General features: G+C 40.9%; 1 protein-coding gene across 1 annotated transcript in view; it reads left to right on the plus strand.

The window, feature by feature from the left end:
* The first annotated feature begins 214 nt into the window (after positions 1-214).
* GPR63 (G protein-coupled receptor 63) overlaps positions 215-17,957 on the plus strand; it is a 29,346-nt gene continuing 11,603 nt past the window's right edge. Inside the window, exons 1-2 of the mRNA XM_061989854.1 lie at positions 215-474; positions 16,280-16,365. The gene's annotated coding sequence lies outside the window, so the exon portion shown is untranslated. The remainder of the gene's footprint in view (positions 475-16,279; positions 16,366-17,957) is intronic.

Raw genomic sequence — 17,957 nt, forward strand, 5'->3', positions numbered from 1 at the left:
ACCTCCGCCTGGGGCCGCAGCAGCCGCTCGGCCCGAGCCTGCGCGCGCCCCCGGGAGGCGGAGCCGCGAACGGGGGCGGCGGCGGCGCTGCGGAGAGCGGGACGGGCGGCCGCCCGCGGGGAGAGGCTGCCGGCAGGCGGGGATTGAGAGAGAGGGAGGGAGGCGCTGGCTCGCCTGCCTGCTCCGCTGTCCGGCGGTTCCGCGGCGCTGCCCGTGCGGCAGAGCCGCCGCCGAAGCAAATGAGGAGGCGGCGCTGAGCGGAGCAGCTCGCTGGGCGGTCGGCAGCCGGAGGCAGTGGCGCGGGGAGCGAGCAATGCTCCTCACTTATGTGCTTGCGCTGCCCTTCCTTCTCCTCCCAGCTTTGAAGCTTTTGTTTTCCCCGGCCGCTGCGATAGCAAGAAACTTCCCGGAGAGATGGGATCAGGCCGGGCTTGTGCCGCGCCGGGCTCCGCTGGGCACCGGCCACGCCGTGAGGTGAGGCGAGGCGTCGCGTCGCGGCCGGCGGCAGCTCCGCGGGGCTGGGCTGCAGCTGCCCCTCAGCCCCACGGGCGGTTGTGTGGGCGGCAGGAGAGGGTACAGTTCCAGCGAGGACCGCCGAAAGCTCCGCACGGTTATGCCGGTTAGCCCAGCCGGGATCCCGCGGCCGCGAAGGCGTTCCAGCCCCGGAGGGATCCCGGGGGCCCGTGCCTGTGGGACGGGCCGGTTCGCAGATCGGCACCCCGAGGAGGCTGCGTGGGCCCAGGGCGGCCGGCCGGCCCGCCCGTCTCCCGGCGGCGCTGCGGGAGCCCTTGGCGGGCAACGGTCAGCGGCGCGCGCGGGCTGCGCGGCGGCTGAGGGGAGGCGGCGGGCGGGCGCTCGCTGCGCGGGGACGGCGGGCGGAGCGGGGCCCGGCGCCGGGAGCGCTGCCGACCCCGCCGGGCGCTTTCGGCTGTGGCCGTGTGGGCAGGCACGGCCGCCCGACGGGCCACCGGTAGGCGGTTTCCTGGGGCGGCGGGGCGGCGGTAGGGGCCGGGCGCGGTGTGTGGGGGCCGCCGCTTCCGGCTCGGGTTTCATCGCCGGGAGTTGGCCTCGCTGTTTGAAGCTCTCCAGCTGAGTGCCGCCGCGCGGGTCGCTGAGGGAAGGAGGCGACCCTTCCTCCCCGAGGCGGGACACTTTGTCAGGGGCACTGGAGGTAGCGGTGGGGGGGGGCGGCTGCTTTCTGTCATCTGCTCGTCGGGCTCGTGGTGGTGCAGGAAACTCTTGATGAGGCAGAATGTGCCGGTGCCTGGTACGGTGCGCGTTCCTATGCGGGGAGTCGCTCCTGAGAAACAGAAGTGCCTCACTTAAAAATCAGCAGTTATTTTTTTGTCTACTTAAAGGAGTACGTAACTTTTATTTGGGTGGTTCACATAGTTTGCTTCATACTTGATTTTTAAAAGTCAGATGATGCATTGCAGACATCTGATACACTTTGTTTTTATGTGATTTATATATATATAGATATAAAGTTTATTGATTTACAAGGAAAAAAAACACATCCTCAAGAAAACGGTGAGTTTGCATAAAGATACAGGTAACATCCATGTTTTAAATCGTGAGAGCTAGGTATAGTTGGCAAGTTACATCCGTGGCAAGTTAGATCCATGCCCGAGAGGGTTGTTAAACAAAGCTGTTTATCTTTACTTGAAAACATGAATGCTTAAGCAGTGGCAAAAGCTGTTCTGCACAGTGCATTTTCTGTAGGACATCTTATATGTTCCAACCTTAGGGCACAAGTGGCAGAGGGGGATTGCATTATGAAAGGGGCATTTACCAATAGATTGTTTCTAGATACCTCAAACTGAAAAGAGGTTTCAAAGAGTATTGGTAGCACAGAATGACTGTCAGTATTGTCAGTTATCAATTGTATTTCTACTGTTGGTTTTGCACAGTTTATCTGTTGTGAAAACGTATTTGCCAACATTGCTGTAGCTCCGTTTCCAGGATAACATAATAGATTCACTAGTAATTATATTTTCAGTCTGCAGAAGCAGATTTGGTAATGACTAGTAATTAGAATAATAATCATTTCTAAATAACTTGCATTCGAAATATTTACTGCCGAACGATTAGCACTCAGAAGCCCAGCCTCTTGTGCTATTTTGCATGACTCATTTATTAGAAAGTAGCTTTACTGTAAGAGCAATTTTTAAATGCATAAAACTTTAATTTCTTTTCTCAGTTTTTTAAAACAAAAGTGGACTGATTTCAGTGGATCTTACCCAAGGTCTGCTCGCTCGGAGGAAATGGATACAAGATGAACTCTACTCATTTCTAGTTTTCTTACTGTGTGCTACAAGGAGTAGATGGCTTTTGTCAGGTGGTGCTGATCAGGCTGTGCTCATGTGTTCCGTTGCATGTGCTACTTTTAGAGCCTTCCTCTAAGAACAATAACAAATGAAATCTGGAGAGGCTATGACCACTTCATCAGTTAACATACTCAGGTCTTGTCGTCTTCTGGTCCTGAAGCCAACTGGCACAGTTGTCTATGTCTATGCTGCTAAAATTCTCCTGCTTTCCAGAATGGGATAGCTGAATACAAGCTAGTGGCTCCTGGCCTGTGTTAAATCTGAAGTCATGCCCCACAATTGCATGGGAGCGCTGTAGCTGGCCTGAGTTAAAAGGATGCTGTGTTGCTCCGTTGGCAGTTCAGCAGCCTGTGTGACTGAATGAGTTCCATTTTCTGAGAATGGTTCCTTGACATTGGGTGATTTACTTGTGTGGATACAGTCTGTCAGTAACACTCTAAGTAGCCTCTCTTAACTCTGTGCTCAATCGTAGTGATCTAATTTCCCTGCATTGAGGATCTCTGGCACTACAAAATGCTGTTTTTCCTAGTTAACTGCTTAGAACTTCTAGGGCTGCTTTCTTCTCCACTTGTGCAGGTGGGTGAAGAGGGAGTAGGTGAAGGTTAGGTGGCATTCCCACTTTCATGTAAGGGAAGGGTAAAGAGGATCAGGGGAGGGCTTATGTGACTTGTGCTACTTGTCTAGGAATGTAGTCCAGTGGTGTGTATACATTGTATTTTATGCTATCCTTGCATTTTGAGTATCAGTACATGTAGTTAACATCACATAAAGTCTCATAAATAGATTTCAAAGCAATTCTAAAAGCTGTCAGGCTTAATTGTTACAGAGGAGGAAAATGAGGCAAGAGGAAGTTTAACTATTTATCTAAGGAATACTAGTTGTAGAATCCAGAAGTAGAATCTCAAATCAAAAATTGATCTGTCAGATCTCACTGCCTTTCATGAACATATTTAATACTTTAATAGAGCTGTCTGCAGGTTATCAAAACCTACCTGGACGTGGTTCTGTGCGACCTGATCTAGGTGGACCTGCTTTAGCAGGGGGATTGGACTAAGTGATCTCTAAAAGTCCTTTCCAACCCCTACCATTCTAAGAACTGTTAATAGCATTACTTTGCTAACCTAGGTAGTGGTGCACTTTGAGCTTAAATGGGAAAATTTTTAGTTTTCTCATTTCTAGTTGAGGTATTATATTTCTAGTTGAGGATAACACTTAAGTATTTACCTAAACCTCAGGTATGTGATGGAACTTGGTACAAGCTTTAAGGTATTTTCCTCCAACAAGCAGCCAGTCTCAGTGGAATTCCAGTTGACTTAATTTGAATGAATTGCAAATCTTAATGTTGAGATTTCAGGAGAAAGGAGCTATATATTTTTTTTTCCCCCCTGCCTGTGTGTAAAAGCACTGATTCAGTAAGGTGTATTTACATTTCTGCACATGTTGAAGTGTCTGAGGAGTCCCACTGGTCTGAATGGCACTTAGAGAAATCTCTTGTGTAACTGTAACCTAATTTACCTCAATCTAGATGTATATTATACACAAGCTGTGTTTAAAAGAGTATTGTTAAGACCACATAAGCATTTGGAAATTCAAAGCTGTGGTGATGATGTGGCCTTTGGGAGCTGTGCTTTATATTATCTAGGACCTGATTTTTTTCAGAGCACTTAGTGTGTCTCAAATTTGGCAACTAAAATCAGTGGATGCTTATGATTGTTTTGCATCTCTTCCTTGATTTATCTCTTCCTTGGAGTTACTGAAGCAAAGTTTGAATGGTGTTGATTAAAGGTGATGTGGTGACACAGAATGATTTTTAAGAACGCAAAGTTTTGAAGAGTTACTCATCTTGATGAGCACTGAGCCTTCTGAAGGTAGCTGTATGCTATGTGGATAAGTAGTAGTTAGTCATGTAGCTAAAGCCCATGTCATAGTGTTTAGTTGCAGTTCTAAAGCTACTGCTTCTCAAGTCTTCAGAGCTTGACTTTCAAACCTTAATAGCATGATTTTTTAACATTTTTTTTTGTGTAATTTTTTGGTGGTGGCTTTTTTTTCATCTCTAAAGCAAATGAGAGCAAAAGGAATATTTTCTTTCCAGAGTTTCTTTGATCACTTATGCCCTTAGCAGAGTTAGAACTGCTAAATGCCAGTTCAGGCTGTAACTGTGGCAGTAGATCATGGTTCATACATGGTTTGATGATGAAGAGAAATAGCACAGGTTATTAAATGATCCACGTTACCTCATAACTGTTACGTAATATAATATAACTGACTTGAAGGTGGTGAAGCTTTGAGGCTGGGTTTTCATTCTGTAGTCCGTGGGACAATGCTGTCTGGTGACTTTACTGTTGTTTTCCCTGCAATATTTTACTGACCTGTTTCTTCTGGGCCATCTTGTTGCTACTGCATGTTTCTGCCAGATCCTTTTCCTGGTTGATTTAGTATAGAGTTTCTGGTTGTTAGTCACTTTAGTTTTAGATCCAATACTTGAATTTAATGGGCTGTTCTGACAGAGTAATTGCTGTTAACAACCTAAGTGAACTGAAGCTGCAGCACTGAACTATAGAATAACTGAGAGTGGAACAGACATCAGGAGGTCATGTGGGCCACCATTCTGCTTAGTGCTGAGCAGAGCTGGAAGGGTAGATGAAGTTACTCAGGATCCTGTCCACTTGAGTTTTGAATATCTCCAAGGATGGAGATTCTGCAACTTCTGTGAGTAACCTGTTCTGGTGTTTAACATCTCCTACTATGAATTTTTTTCTCCTAAGGCCTAACTGAAGTTGCCCATGCTTGTGTGCATTATCCCTCCTCCTTTGCTGTGAAACCTCCGAGAAGCATCTGAATTTTGTGCTCATTTAAAAACAAAAAAATCTTTAATTTTGGATGGTTGATAACACTTTCTGTCAGAAAAATATGTAACTTTCTAAACACAAAAAACCCAATCCTTTTCCAGCCCATCTTGCAGACCATATTCAAATCAGTTGAATTGCTGCTTCTGTTCAAAATAATCTGCAGAGGACTATGGTGACACTGAGGTGGTCTCATCTATCCTTCCAGGCCTAGTTAATGAAGAAAAATAAGCTTGTCTAGAAAGTGGTTTATCCCATCTATGGCTGAATTACTTGCTCAGTGTCTCTGTGCTTTGGATCATGAGAGTCTCAATGTCTCTTTTAGCCTTACTATCCAGCTTTTGGGATGATTCCATTTAGGCAAGGTTAATCCTTAGTGAGCCACTTCTGCAGTACTTTATTTTCTTATCATTTTTCAATCTATATGGCCACATGCCTTTATATACAACTCATTCTGAATGCTTAATGAATAACTTTACTGTGTGTTTCTTCTGTGTTATTCATCTCTATTATATCTTAGTTGTTCAGGAACATAGCATTATCTTCATTACCTCACTGTCTTGTGCAAGTGATCTTACTTTACAAAAGAGGAAAAGGGGGACAAAAATGTTCACAAACAAGAGATGTTCAGTTAAGGTTGCTTTGAGCACAAAGGGAAAACTTGGCATGAAAGCAGGTGGAAAAAAAAGGTGTATTTTTAATGCAAATTGCAAAATAATAATCCTGTCTTCCTAAAGCTGACTTAGAACTTCAAAACCTGATACTACTTAGAAGTGGTCATTGCTACAGGTTTTCTGCATCTGTAGTGTAGTTGACAAAATGATCCCTTTCCAAGGATTGTACAAGGTTCATTGTGGATAATGATAGAGAGTATGAGACCTTGTGAAAAATAAATATGACATTTTTTTTGGTCAAAGACTTGAGAAATAATGTGGAAACACATCATATTATATGTTGATTAAATTTTCATCTTCAGTAGATCATGCTCCAACAAGCTTTTTAGTATGTGATCGTTTTGATTTAGACCCTTCTGTCAGTTGTCACTTCTGAATTTTCTCTAGATGCTTTTCAGGAGTCTCACATGATATTTGTGGATGTGTTTAGAAATGCACACACAGAATGTATTCATGATCTTTTGATTCCTGTATCACTAACTGTATGTATATCTGCTTTTGCATGTATAAATTTCAAAGTGCAGATGATTTCTGATTGTGTTTGTATCCAAATTTCCCATGCTTTGTCTTACTACCAAAGGGATTTTGAGAAACAAAGTAAAAAGAAGTCTCCAAACTAAAATCCAGACTGCTGCCACCTAGCCAAAGACATATTGTGAAGCACTGAAGGAGTATGTGTGTTATGTTTGCACTTCTCTCAAAAAATGCACATATGTGCACTGGTGCCTCACACCTTCGTACACTTGTATTGACTACTCTGTAAAAAATTGGGTATGTCATGGAGAGGAATTACTAGTTTATTTTTGGAGCAAAATCATCTGAGTAGCACGGGGGCCTCCCACCTCTTGCCTTATTTCTGATTTGAAGGGCTCATAAGTTGTTAGAGCTGAGAAGCGAATTCCATCCTTCACGCTACAGAATTCATTCAGCATGTCTGCTCAGGCTCCAAGTGTGTCATTTATGTTAAGGAGGTGATATTTGAAAGAAATTTGGCAGTATTTAATACTGACTCATAAAGGCATATTCAGAGTATTTATAACATGGAGAAATTGTAATATGCCTTACTGGTACTGGGTCATCTGCATCTGCCATAAAAGATTTCCATTGTGTTAGTTATGAGGATAGGGATGGGGCTCAGTCTGTTTGCTGACATGAGTTAAGAGCCTTTTCCCTCCTTATTCTCTTCCTTTTAATAAGATAGGAAAGCAAGTTCTTTTCTGGAAACACGAAATCAAAGGATGAAATCTCAGGTAATATCACTTCCACTGTTAAATTGCTAGATGCAAAAGAACTGGATTAAATGTTGTGTTTTCAGAGCCAGCACAAATTATAAACTTGAAAAAGCATCTCCATGGTACACTGGCAATATGGTAGCACTTTGTGCTACTATCAGCAAGGCTAAAAATGTCATAGCTCATATGTATTATCTCTGGTTTCCCTGCTAATTTCAAAGTCTCCCTGTGTTCCTGGGTATGCAGCTATTTGAATAAACAGATTCTTCATTTCTTGTTGTTAATGTAAATGAATGCAAATAAGGCATTGGCTCAGGGACTGACCACTCACTGTGGTGGCATTCCATGTTTTCACACTTAACAACAGTGAGGAAAGTGAATGATCTGATTCCATTATGGTGTTTTGTGAACTTGTGGCAAGCTCCAGAGCACACTGAAGATCTCAGTACCCCAACTCCAGGAAAGGGGAGCCTGGTGAATCACTCTTGGAGTAGGCTGTTGACAAGGCAGTTTCTGTAGTTCTCTGAACCTCTGAAATGCAGTTATTAAGCATTATGCAGCTCTTATATAGAACAATACATCCGAGTCAGTTGTTCAGACAGTGCAGATGTATGCAGACTGAGGTAGCTACACAGTGGTGTGAAGTTCATATATGGTATTGTTAAGGAACAAGATCATTGAAATAGATATTTGAAATTATTTAGGTGAATTTGCTTCCCAGAAAGGCATGTTCTGTCTGACTGATGAGTAATCTTCTGTGCTGTATTGAAATTAGGTGAGATACATCTCAGCCTTAGTAGTGGGAAAATCTGTGTGTATGTAAAAACATGCTAATAACGAAACAGACTTCTTTAAAGTCTTAAGTTGGGGATTCATATTGATGAACACTCAGAAAAGTTGCTAGACTTTGCCAAAAGGCCTACCCCATTCATTACTTAACAAGTATGGGGACTGCAACACCTCTATGCTCCAAGTATTTCAAAGAGCTGTTGTCTGTATCATGTAAAAGATTAAACTAATTCTTTGAAAATGTTTTCAGAAAGAAATGTATTCAACTGTATGTATCATTTGATTAACAGCCTGTTTCCTGAGAACCTGCTGTGGTCACTCTCAAGTGATGTGATATGTATATGATTGAACATGAGTGATTTTTTAAGCAAGTGTTTGTGAATTTGACCATTTCTTCCCTCACCTGGGGGAAAAGATATGAAGAACTGTCTTTGCTTCTGTCTGATACACTCAGCCTGCTACTTTCTTGGAGCTACACCACCAAAGCAGCTGAGAAATGTTGGTTGTAGTCAGCAATCTGGTGGGACTTGAGGAAAGCATCAGGTGTCTAGTGTAAGTGCTGCTGTATTAAGTTCTTCCTAGAAGGATGCTAGCCAGTGAATCGCATGAGAAACACTGCTCCCTACCTTGCCTGAGGAGACTCCTGGTTTACGAAAGCTCAAATCTCTCTTCAGTTCCTGTCAGCAGGTCAGGCTATATGGGCTTATGTGCCATCACTGAACAGCAGAGTCAGGCAAAGCTACACAGGTTTGTCAGTGACATGGTTCACTGCATGGCAAAATCATTCTGTGGATTCAAAACTGGTTTACTGTTGATGGGTCTCAGATGTAGGCAGAGAGGAGGCTGTTCAGCTCTACATAACTGATTAACTTGCCTGTTAAGTAAGAACTGAACTTCCTTTTGGCACATTAGGGTTGACAAATTCATGCAAAATGGTGCATAGTTTAAAGGTGGATTCTGATGTTTTAAATTGTATCCATTCATCCTGGTGGTAGAAGGCCAGATGTTATCCAGGTTCTTTGTAGCTTAGCTACAGCACTGGGGAATTGCTGGTTAGGCTCCAGTCTCTGAACTGGCTTTCCTGAATATTTTTTATTATATTCTTTTATTTTGTACTTTTAGCGGTGTTCAAATGTTGCTATTGGGGACTGGATTTTTATTTTAGTATATACAGATGATATTTATAGTTCTAGTTGCAAATACATGAAGATTAAGTATTTTGAAGTCAAATGGCTCTTCTTTGTAATGTGATTAACTTTCATAGTTTTATTTTGGGCTGCCATTCGTAGCCTTGCATCCTAGGTCTTTTGAACTACTTTTCTTGGAAAAGTCATAAGAGGACAGATTGACCATATGCAGTTGTGAAGCCTCCTTCAGCTGGGCACAGTGGAAGGAAGAGGAGAGAAATATTTTCATTTCTGAAACTCTTGGTCAAATGTGAGATACAAGATCTCTCCCTCTCAGAGACAGGACTTGGGGGTGTTCAGCAGAATTCCTTAGGGCTGCAGTATCAGGAAAGATATATGCTATTGTAAGACCAAGAAGTAAGACCAAGTGTGCCATTATCAGTATGTGGATCAAGCTAGGTAAGAATAATAAGGTCAAATAAGGCCTTCAATAAGGCCAATTGCAGGGTCCTCCACTTGGGCCACAGCAACCCCCAGCAGGGCCACAGGCTTGGGGAGGAGTGGCTGGAAAGTTGCCAGACACAGAGGGAACTGGCAGTGTTGGTTGACAGCAGCTTAACATGAGCCATCAGTGTGCCCAGTTGGCCAAGACCAAGGACATCCTGGCCTGGATCAGGAACAGTGTTGTCAGCAGGAGCAGGGAGGTGATTGTTCCCGTGGGCTCAGCTTTGGTGAGGCTGCACCTCAAATCCTGTGTTTAGTTTGGGCCCCCTCTACAAGAAGGACGTTGAGGTGCTGGAGAGGATCCAGAGACGGCCAACCAAGCTAGGAAAGGATTTGGAGGAAGGGCTGAGGGATCTGGGGCTGTTTAGCCTGGAGAAAAGAAGACTCAGGGGAGATTCTCACTCTCTACAACTACCTGAAAGGAAGCTGTAGCAAGGCGGAGATGGGTCTGTTCTCCCTAGGAACAAGCAATAGAACAAGAGGAAACAGCCTCAAGTTGCAGCAGGGGAGGTTCAGGCTGGATGTGAGGAGGAGTTTCTTTGCTGCAAGGGTTGTGAGGCATTGGCAGGGGCTGCCCAGGGAGGTGTTGGAGTCACTATCCCTGGAGGGGTTTCAGAGCTGGGTGAATGTTGCACTGAGGGAAATGGGCTGGTGCTTGATAGGACTGGGACAAAGGCTGCACTCCATGAGCTTAAAGGGCTCTTCCAGCTGAAATGGTTCTATGTTTCTTTAAGAAGCGTTTGTGTGTGTGTTTGGTGTGTGTGTTAAGAACATTATTGCCATTCCACATTAATTTATACACTCACTAATCATGATGACTGTGTGCTGTTTAAAATACAAATATTTTTAAGGCTATTTCCGGTGTACAGGAGGATATAGTTTGGGAATTTAGCTTTCTGCAGCCAGATGGGTTATAGTGTTGCTAAGGAAACAGACTATAAATGAAGTGGCAGCTGAGTGTCCCTAGAACATCAGACTGCTTGTAGCTGGTATTTTAAACTCATTTAGGTGGGCAGATAAATTGATGATGTGATGAGAAGTTAATTTCCTGTGATTTACAGTTCATTAATTTTCATTGCTTTGTTAGTATTTACAAAAGGTACCTTAAGTTCCCACTCAGACCACTTGGTGTGTCTGTCACTGAACAAAAATTTGCTGCTAAAATTAGAAAATGGACACAAGCTGAATGGTAAAACAAATCCTAAGGTCATAATTAGAACTGCTGCTCAGTGAGTAGATAAAGGTGTAACAAAGACCTGGCAGCAGTATTGTCCTACTGAAAAACAGGAACTAGGAGGTAAACTGAGGTTCTTCATTGGGCATGGGAAAGAATAGATCTACTATGGACCTGGTGAAATCCCAGATTTTGAGCTCTGAGTATAAGCTGATTAATATCTATATTATACCTTTTTTATTTGCATATATGAGGTTGCTTAGAGCAAGTGAATTGGATGGTGTTTTCATAATTGCTCTGCCCAAGAAGAGACTTTGACTCTTAATACTGTTGCTGAAAATGCATCAGGTTTTCAAACAGGGTTATTGACTGATACAGCAGGATTTTTCTGAATTCCCACAGAGCAGGGCAAGCATAGCTAAGCCATTGTAGCTAAGCATATGGCTATGGGGATAAAGACTTCAGGAAGTTGAGCCCAAAGGACACACAGCAACCACTGCTGTTGGTAAGATGGACTGACTGAACAAGCTGAGTACAGTAAGTGTCCTGAATAACCTGTAATCTCTGCAGACCTTGAAATTATAGCTAGCATATAGAATAGGATGTAATACCAACTTAAGAGGTAATTTAATGTGTTTATTTCACATTGCTTGCTTTACTTTTAGGTTCCTTGTATTCCTGCAGTTTAAGTCCCTTCTTTGCAGCTTAATAGGCTTGGAAACTGAAATACTAGACAAACGCTACCCATGTTCTCAGCATTGTTTGAATTGTAGTTTAAGATAAAAGGTAAGATAGTTAAGTGCAACCTGGTTTAAGAGTCTTTGCTTTTATTAACTTGTATCCCATGCATATAAGGGTGTAAATTCAAGCATACAGGCAAGTGGTTATAACTTTATTCAGACATTTTATTTATGGGATATATCTACTCAAAATGAGACTGACATGGACTGAATATTCATGAGTTTCACAGGCTATATTTGCTTAAAAAGAGAAAAAAGAGGACTGGGAGGAGCACAGGCAATAGTAAATCTTCGAGTTTCAGCAACTTGCCTTAGCTACAAAAAGGAGATCTGGAAAGGTCTTTCTAAACCTGAAAATTATAAGAACTTGCCCAGCTAAGATGTTTTGTGAGCTGAATATGAAATGGAAAGCTGAGGAAGGATTTAAAGCATATACAGGTGACAGGTACTGTTGCCATTCTATGTTTTCTGAATTGAAATGGAAGTGTTTTCAGTAAAAGACATTCTGGAAAATGAGTAATTGTTCCACCAGTGTAAAACCTTGTCAACATGCAGTATTTAAACTATTCTTTAGAGTAGACTAGAGAGAACAGTTTCTGGTCTTTTCAGCCAGGTGGGAAGCAGAGATCATTGTGGAGATGTTAAATGCACTGTAACTTTTTCCTCCGTGTTTCTCATATGACTGGATTTGTTGCACTGATGTGAGTACTGTTATTCTACCTATAGATCAGGATCTGCTGGTGTCTTATCACTAGAAACAGTAGCCACAGACTACTGCTAGTAGTAACTACTGCTAGTAGTAACAGACTACTGCTGTTTCAGCCTATGTAAATCATCACTTTTCCTCTTCAGTTGCCCCTTTGATGAGTGACTTTAGGGTTGAGCCAGTTTAGTTGTTGTAGTGTCTACTTGCTCCCTGAAGGATGCCTGGCATGTTTCCTGAAAGTCTCTTTCTCATCTTCTGACAAACTGTGTATGGGATGTGGTGGAAGGAGCTGTAGGACCCATGAGAAAACTGTCAATGAAGAGCACACTGTGGATGGGATTAACTGGTGCTGCAAAATGCCCATAGGAAAGGGACAGGAGGAAGAAGACAGTAAAGCAGATGAAAATGTTCTGAAGAATTAACTGAGGCTCTTTGGTTGGCTCGTTGGTTGAACTGGATGAGAAATATTTTGAGGGAACTGAAGTAAAAGCACCATACTGTAGCCAGGTGTGCTAAGACAAGTCTTGTTAAAGTGAATCCTTTTTTTTTTTGTACAAACAGTCATGACATATCAACAAATGATTTTGGCTTTTATCAGAGAGCCTTTGTAGAAATACATTGAATTCAACAAGATTTTAAATGGAAAAAGCAATAACAATTTGATAGGCAAAAGATTATACAGCAGTTATTTTCAGCCTTTCTGAGTGTAAAGGAGCAGCTACTAGAAGCTTGACTGTTATGTCTGGAGGAGGAAAGTAGTTTTGATAGAAATAGAGAGAAAATAATCAAAAGATTAGACAAAAATACTTAACTTTAAATCAATCCCAGAGTAAGATGGGAAAATTGTGTTTTTGTTGTCAGTCATGATACCTTCTGTAGAGTCCTGATTCCAAATCCTTTAACATGACCTGAAAACCTTCCTCAGTAGTTAATTTCCTTTTCCTCTTAGAACTACAGGAGAAACATCACTTGTAATTTTGTATGTGTTCTTTTTCATGTCTTGTACTGAATAGTATTAATTTCAACATTAACAATAGTTTAAGGTTTATGAGAGTTCTAGAGGACACAGAGGCAAGGGTTGCATTTTCTGATCTCTTACAGGTGTATTTACACTTGTTTTCCTACAATCTTGCCCATGACTTTGAGTTGCTATGAACTTGTGTGTGTTTCAGTGTTTTAAAAAATAGATACAAGTCTCTCTGAGTTTCTCAGGAGTTGCTGAGTAGTTGCAATCAAATCAGAAATTACTTTTATTCTATTTTGAGTTAATCCTGCATGCAAGTGGATAATTTCCATAGAGTGTTTTCTCAGGATCAGTTTCATATTGAAATTGACACCAAATAAACTTTTCTGTAACTGAAGAAGCACTTTGATATTCTTTGCAAAAGTAATTAATTGGGCATACAGCTTTTGGTTAAGTGGGGAGCTGTGATCTTGAGCTACCGAAGTGGAAGGCAAGATGAGTCAATGGGTGACTTATTCCTGGTAAGGTAATACTTGTCTTCATAGATTTGGGGGGTTTGGGGTTTTTTTAATCATGATTTTTAAGTATTGAGGATTTTTGGGAGTGGTGGTGGTTCGTTTTTGAAAAATATCAATGTATAAAGATAGTGTGAAAATTACTTTTATTACTGAAGGAATTTTTCCATGGCAACAAACCTTTCTCAAATATGAGGTTTGTGAACTGGGAACTAGTAGGAGACATTTGATTTGGCCTGTTATTTGTTTAATAGTATCAAAGTAGCACAAAATCTCTTCAGTTTAGCTGTCAAGTTATTTGTAACAAGGAATTATAAAGTTTTTACAAAGATGGTAGCTACAAAGGATTTGAATCCTTCAGTTGATGCACATATTTGTGTGGTGTCGTTACCCAGAAAGAATTGAAACCTTGGTCTCTTGTGTGACATTAAAACAAAAGTGTGCTTTAAAAATCATCAGGTTGATTACATTTACAAGTCAAAAATATTAAAATTAGGTAATGGGTTCATGATGCATGTTCCAAACCCCTTCTGTTGCGTCTTTACAGCAGAAATTGTAAGAGCTTCTGTTGCTCAGGATCCGAACATCTGTAGTTTGTCATCTCATGTTGAGAGTTGTCCAAATGGGAACTCTCAATTTAACTGCCTTTAAGTCTCTAACATAAAGACATTTCTAACTAGAATTGTCTCCTGGAAACAAGTGCTGCCTTGAAAGTGGTTCCAGTTGGTTGACATGAGTAAAAACTAATTCTGAAGCTATTAAAAGAGTTAGATGAAGTGGATAACTGTTAAGAAGTAGTTTATTTAGTCTGTGTTTCTGTGTTAAGAAAGGAAGTTACTATTGTAACATGTAGCTGATTTTTAGTAGACTAATTTAGACTAACAACAAAGTATAGGGTAAATCTTGGGGGGGGAGGGGGAGGGCGAATCAAAGGAACACAACTGATAAAGTATGTTAAAGTATTTTGTTGCTTTAAACAGAAAGACCCAACTGGACACGTTCCTGTGTGACCTGATCTAGGTGGGACCTGCTTTGGCAGGGGGATTGGACTAGATGATACTCAGAGGTCCCTTCCAACCCCTACCATTTTATGATTCTATGACTTGAGGTGAAAGAACTTTCTAGATGATGACAATGTTTTGGATGCTTTTCTAAATTGATTTGAAAGAGACAGTTGGAAATACTTGATATTAACATTTAAGTAGAGAGAACAAATGGTCAGAGAATGTACTTGTCTGATGGGGAGATCTGACAGGTGATGACTGTTTAATCTATACAAGTTCCTGGCAGAGTCTTCTGCCTGCATGCAAATCTGTTTTCTTCTTTGACTCTCCAGAAAGCCTAAGAGGGAAGATTAATGGTTTATAATACTAATCTCACTAAAGAGGGAACCAATTCAGGTGTGAAAGTCTGGAATAATTGAATGGCTACATTTTATCTCTTTTATACATATGTAAATCCAAGGCTTGTATTATTCCTTCCCACTTTGTTCTGTGGAATAAATAGAAAGATAAAAGTTTTGTACTAGTGGAAAACTATTTGTATTGCTTCATTATCAGAAAAATCTTGCAGACACCATCTTTTGTTGTAGTTAGACAACAGGTTTGTTCTGCAGAGGGCAGATCTCCCAGCAGATGCCAGTCTGGCAAAGCAGGCTTTATGGGCTTTTTACTTGAAGTCCATCTGAAGTTGGTTGCAGATACAGAAACTCAACACCCAAATGGTTGGAGAAACCAGGGGGTTATGAGTGTTCTTCAAGTACTTTTTACTCTTATTGCTTCCTTTGTAGAAGATCATTGTAAACTTGTTGACTGATTTAGCCTCCAACTCCCATCTACAGCATTTATTTAGAAACTTGTTCCTGATCAATCCTGACATCTTTTGCTCCAATGGGGAGGTGATTTACAGATGTTCCAAAAGCTACTTCTGGCAGAAATGAAAAGTTCTGTGATCTTTTAAAAACTAGCATGTGAAGGTGTCTGTGTCCTGTGTCTTTGTAATGTTGATTTTTTTTTTTAGTATATAAACACTATTTATAAAGAAATCGGGTCACTGGAACCTTTTACTGTGACATAAGCTCTTTTGTCAAGGCTCACTGAAATTTTCTGGCTTCCTTCTGAGAGTGTGTAGGAAAGCTACGTTGAAAATTGAAGTTCTTAATCAACAACAGGTATGTCATGATGGAATGTGCATCTTGTTAGCTATGTTAGAGTTTACAGAAATAACTTTAACTGCTAGAGGCATAATAGCATTTTGCTGATGATTGATTGGGATCAGAGCATGTGAAGAAAGTGCTGAGATCCTACATTGAAACTTTCATGGTTTATTCTTTCTCTCTAGACAATACTGTGCAGATACCTTTTGCCATCTGGAGAAATTTTATTCAGCTTCTCTATGGTGTTCACTAGTACCCTGTAGATTTAAGTGACATTTTTTCTGAGAGATTTTGGGAATCTCAGGATCAGGATTCTGATATTTAAGCATATCTTTTAGTAGATCCAATAAGAGTGCAGCTAACTGCTGTGTGCTTATGTACAGATTACTACATCTGTTTTCTGTCAGGAGACAGAGCATATTCTACCTCTCCTAATAAACAGTTTTATTACAGGAACATTTTTTATGATTCTAATCTTGCCTTGAATGTAAGTATGTCACCAGCTGGCTTTTTTTTTTTTTTACAGGTTATTTGGAAGAGGAATACTTTGCTGAACAGAGAAGCACAAGATGACTTTTGATTACTTCTCTTCATGGGAGCCTATCTGCACTGGTATGCTTTTTAAAAACTAATTTTTCTCAGACTGACTTGTGATTGCATGTATCATCCAAAGGTCTACTTAAAATTTAGGAAGCCAAGCATTGCTCATTGTATGTTTGGAACTAGGCAGAGATGTATGTTTTCAATGTTTGCTGTTCTTTTAGGTGCTATGGTATTCATTTATCTGTTTAGCATCAATGTGGTTAATAGGACTTTTGAATTAGAGAGTTAGAAGTCAGAGGGAATATTGTGACAGTATTAGAAATTAACCTAGAACTGTGAAAGTCCTGACACATTATGTACAAATTGTGAACATAATTCTTCCCAAGAGCTCAGAAAATACTTATTCTTTACATTTTGCATAGTTGTGGTTTAGAGTAGTAATAATGATTCCCATGGCTGACACTTCTTGACAGTTAATGGCTCTCTGAATTAGGGACAGCAAGAAATATCCTCAAGAGGGCAATTATTTGTGCTTAATGACCCGAAGCAGAGGTGGCTGTTTCCCACAATACTTTCCTATGAAAATTGCCACAGTAGTGTTTATAGAGTGGAAAAAAGAGAAATTTCCTAAATTAAACTAATACCTCTTGTGAATAGTTTTATGGGTCATCTCCTCATGCAGGGTAGTTGATTAGTTTCAATTTAGGATATGTAAATAGGTATTAAAGCTGAAGACTGCTAATTCCTTTTAGAGGGAACAGTTAGGTAAGAACATTGTCCCTGCTGATTTGTGCTCTGACTCATTCTTTGCACTGGTCTTAGCAGAAAGGATTCTGTTGCAATAGGTTCTTGCCTCTGCTTAATGGGACAGGAAACAATTGAGAGGGGAGCACATCCTGTCCTGCTCTTTACCATGCTGGGTTACCAGAGACCACATACTGGAGTATTTTCTATCAACACACAAATTCATTTGAAAACGGAATAAGCCCATCATCTTCATGTTTCTCATTGACTTTATCCTTTTACTCCTAAGACTATTTTGCTTTTTCAGTGTTTTTATTGCTTTTGCTGCAGTTCACCTTCAACATGAAACCATTGCTAGTAGATGTAAAGCATACAAAAGCTTCCCATTGGTGACCACTTAAAACATCTCCAAGAAGTATCATCAATATACCAGACTTCAGATTTCTGAATAAGAATGATTTGACCAAATCTTGGTGCTGGACAGAACTGAAAATATCCAGATCAATTTAATGAATCATTAAATGAATCATTGGCAGCATTTCACAGCGTGTTCTGATCATAACTCTTACAGGACTGATATGTTCCCTGTTTTGTCTATGTTGGAGTTTCTGGTTTTGACTGGTGTTGGCTCTGCATACAAGATACTATCTTTTATTTCTGGTTGAACATGCTATCCAAATTTTGAACAGAACCTTTTAGAGTCAAAAGCTGTTAAAAACAGACACCATAGTTCTAGCAATAATTACATTTGATGAATGAAATTTGTGTGGTATTTGGCTTTAAGTGTGTACTCCATTGAGATAATTGTGTCTATTATGTTCCATAAAAAGAAAGTTGCATATGAGTGAGAACCTTGCTTGAGAGAAAATGTACATACCCAGTAATGTTCAGCAGTGAAATGGGAAAAAAAGTGATTG

Source organism: Colius striatus, chromosome 2 (genome assembly GCF_028858725.1).
Source record: "Colius striatus isolate bColStr4 chromosome 2, bColStr4.1.hap1, whole genome shotgun sequence".
In the NCBI taxonomy this organism is placed as follows: Eukaryota; Metazoa; Chordata; class Aves; order Coliiformes; family Coliidae; genus Colius; species Colius striatus.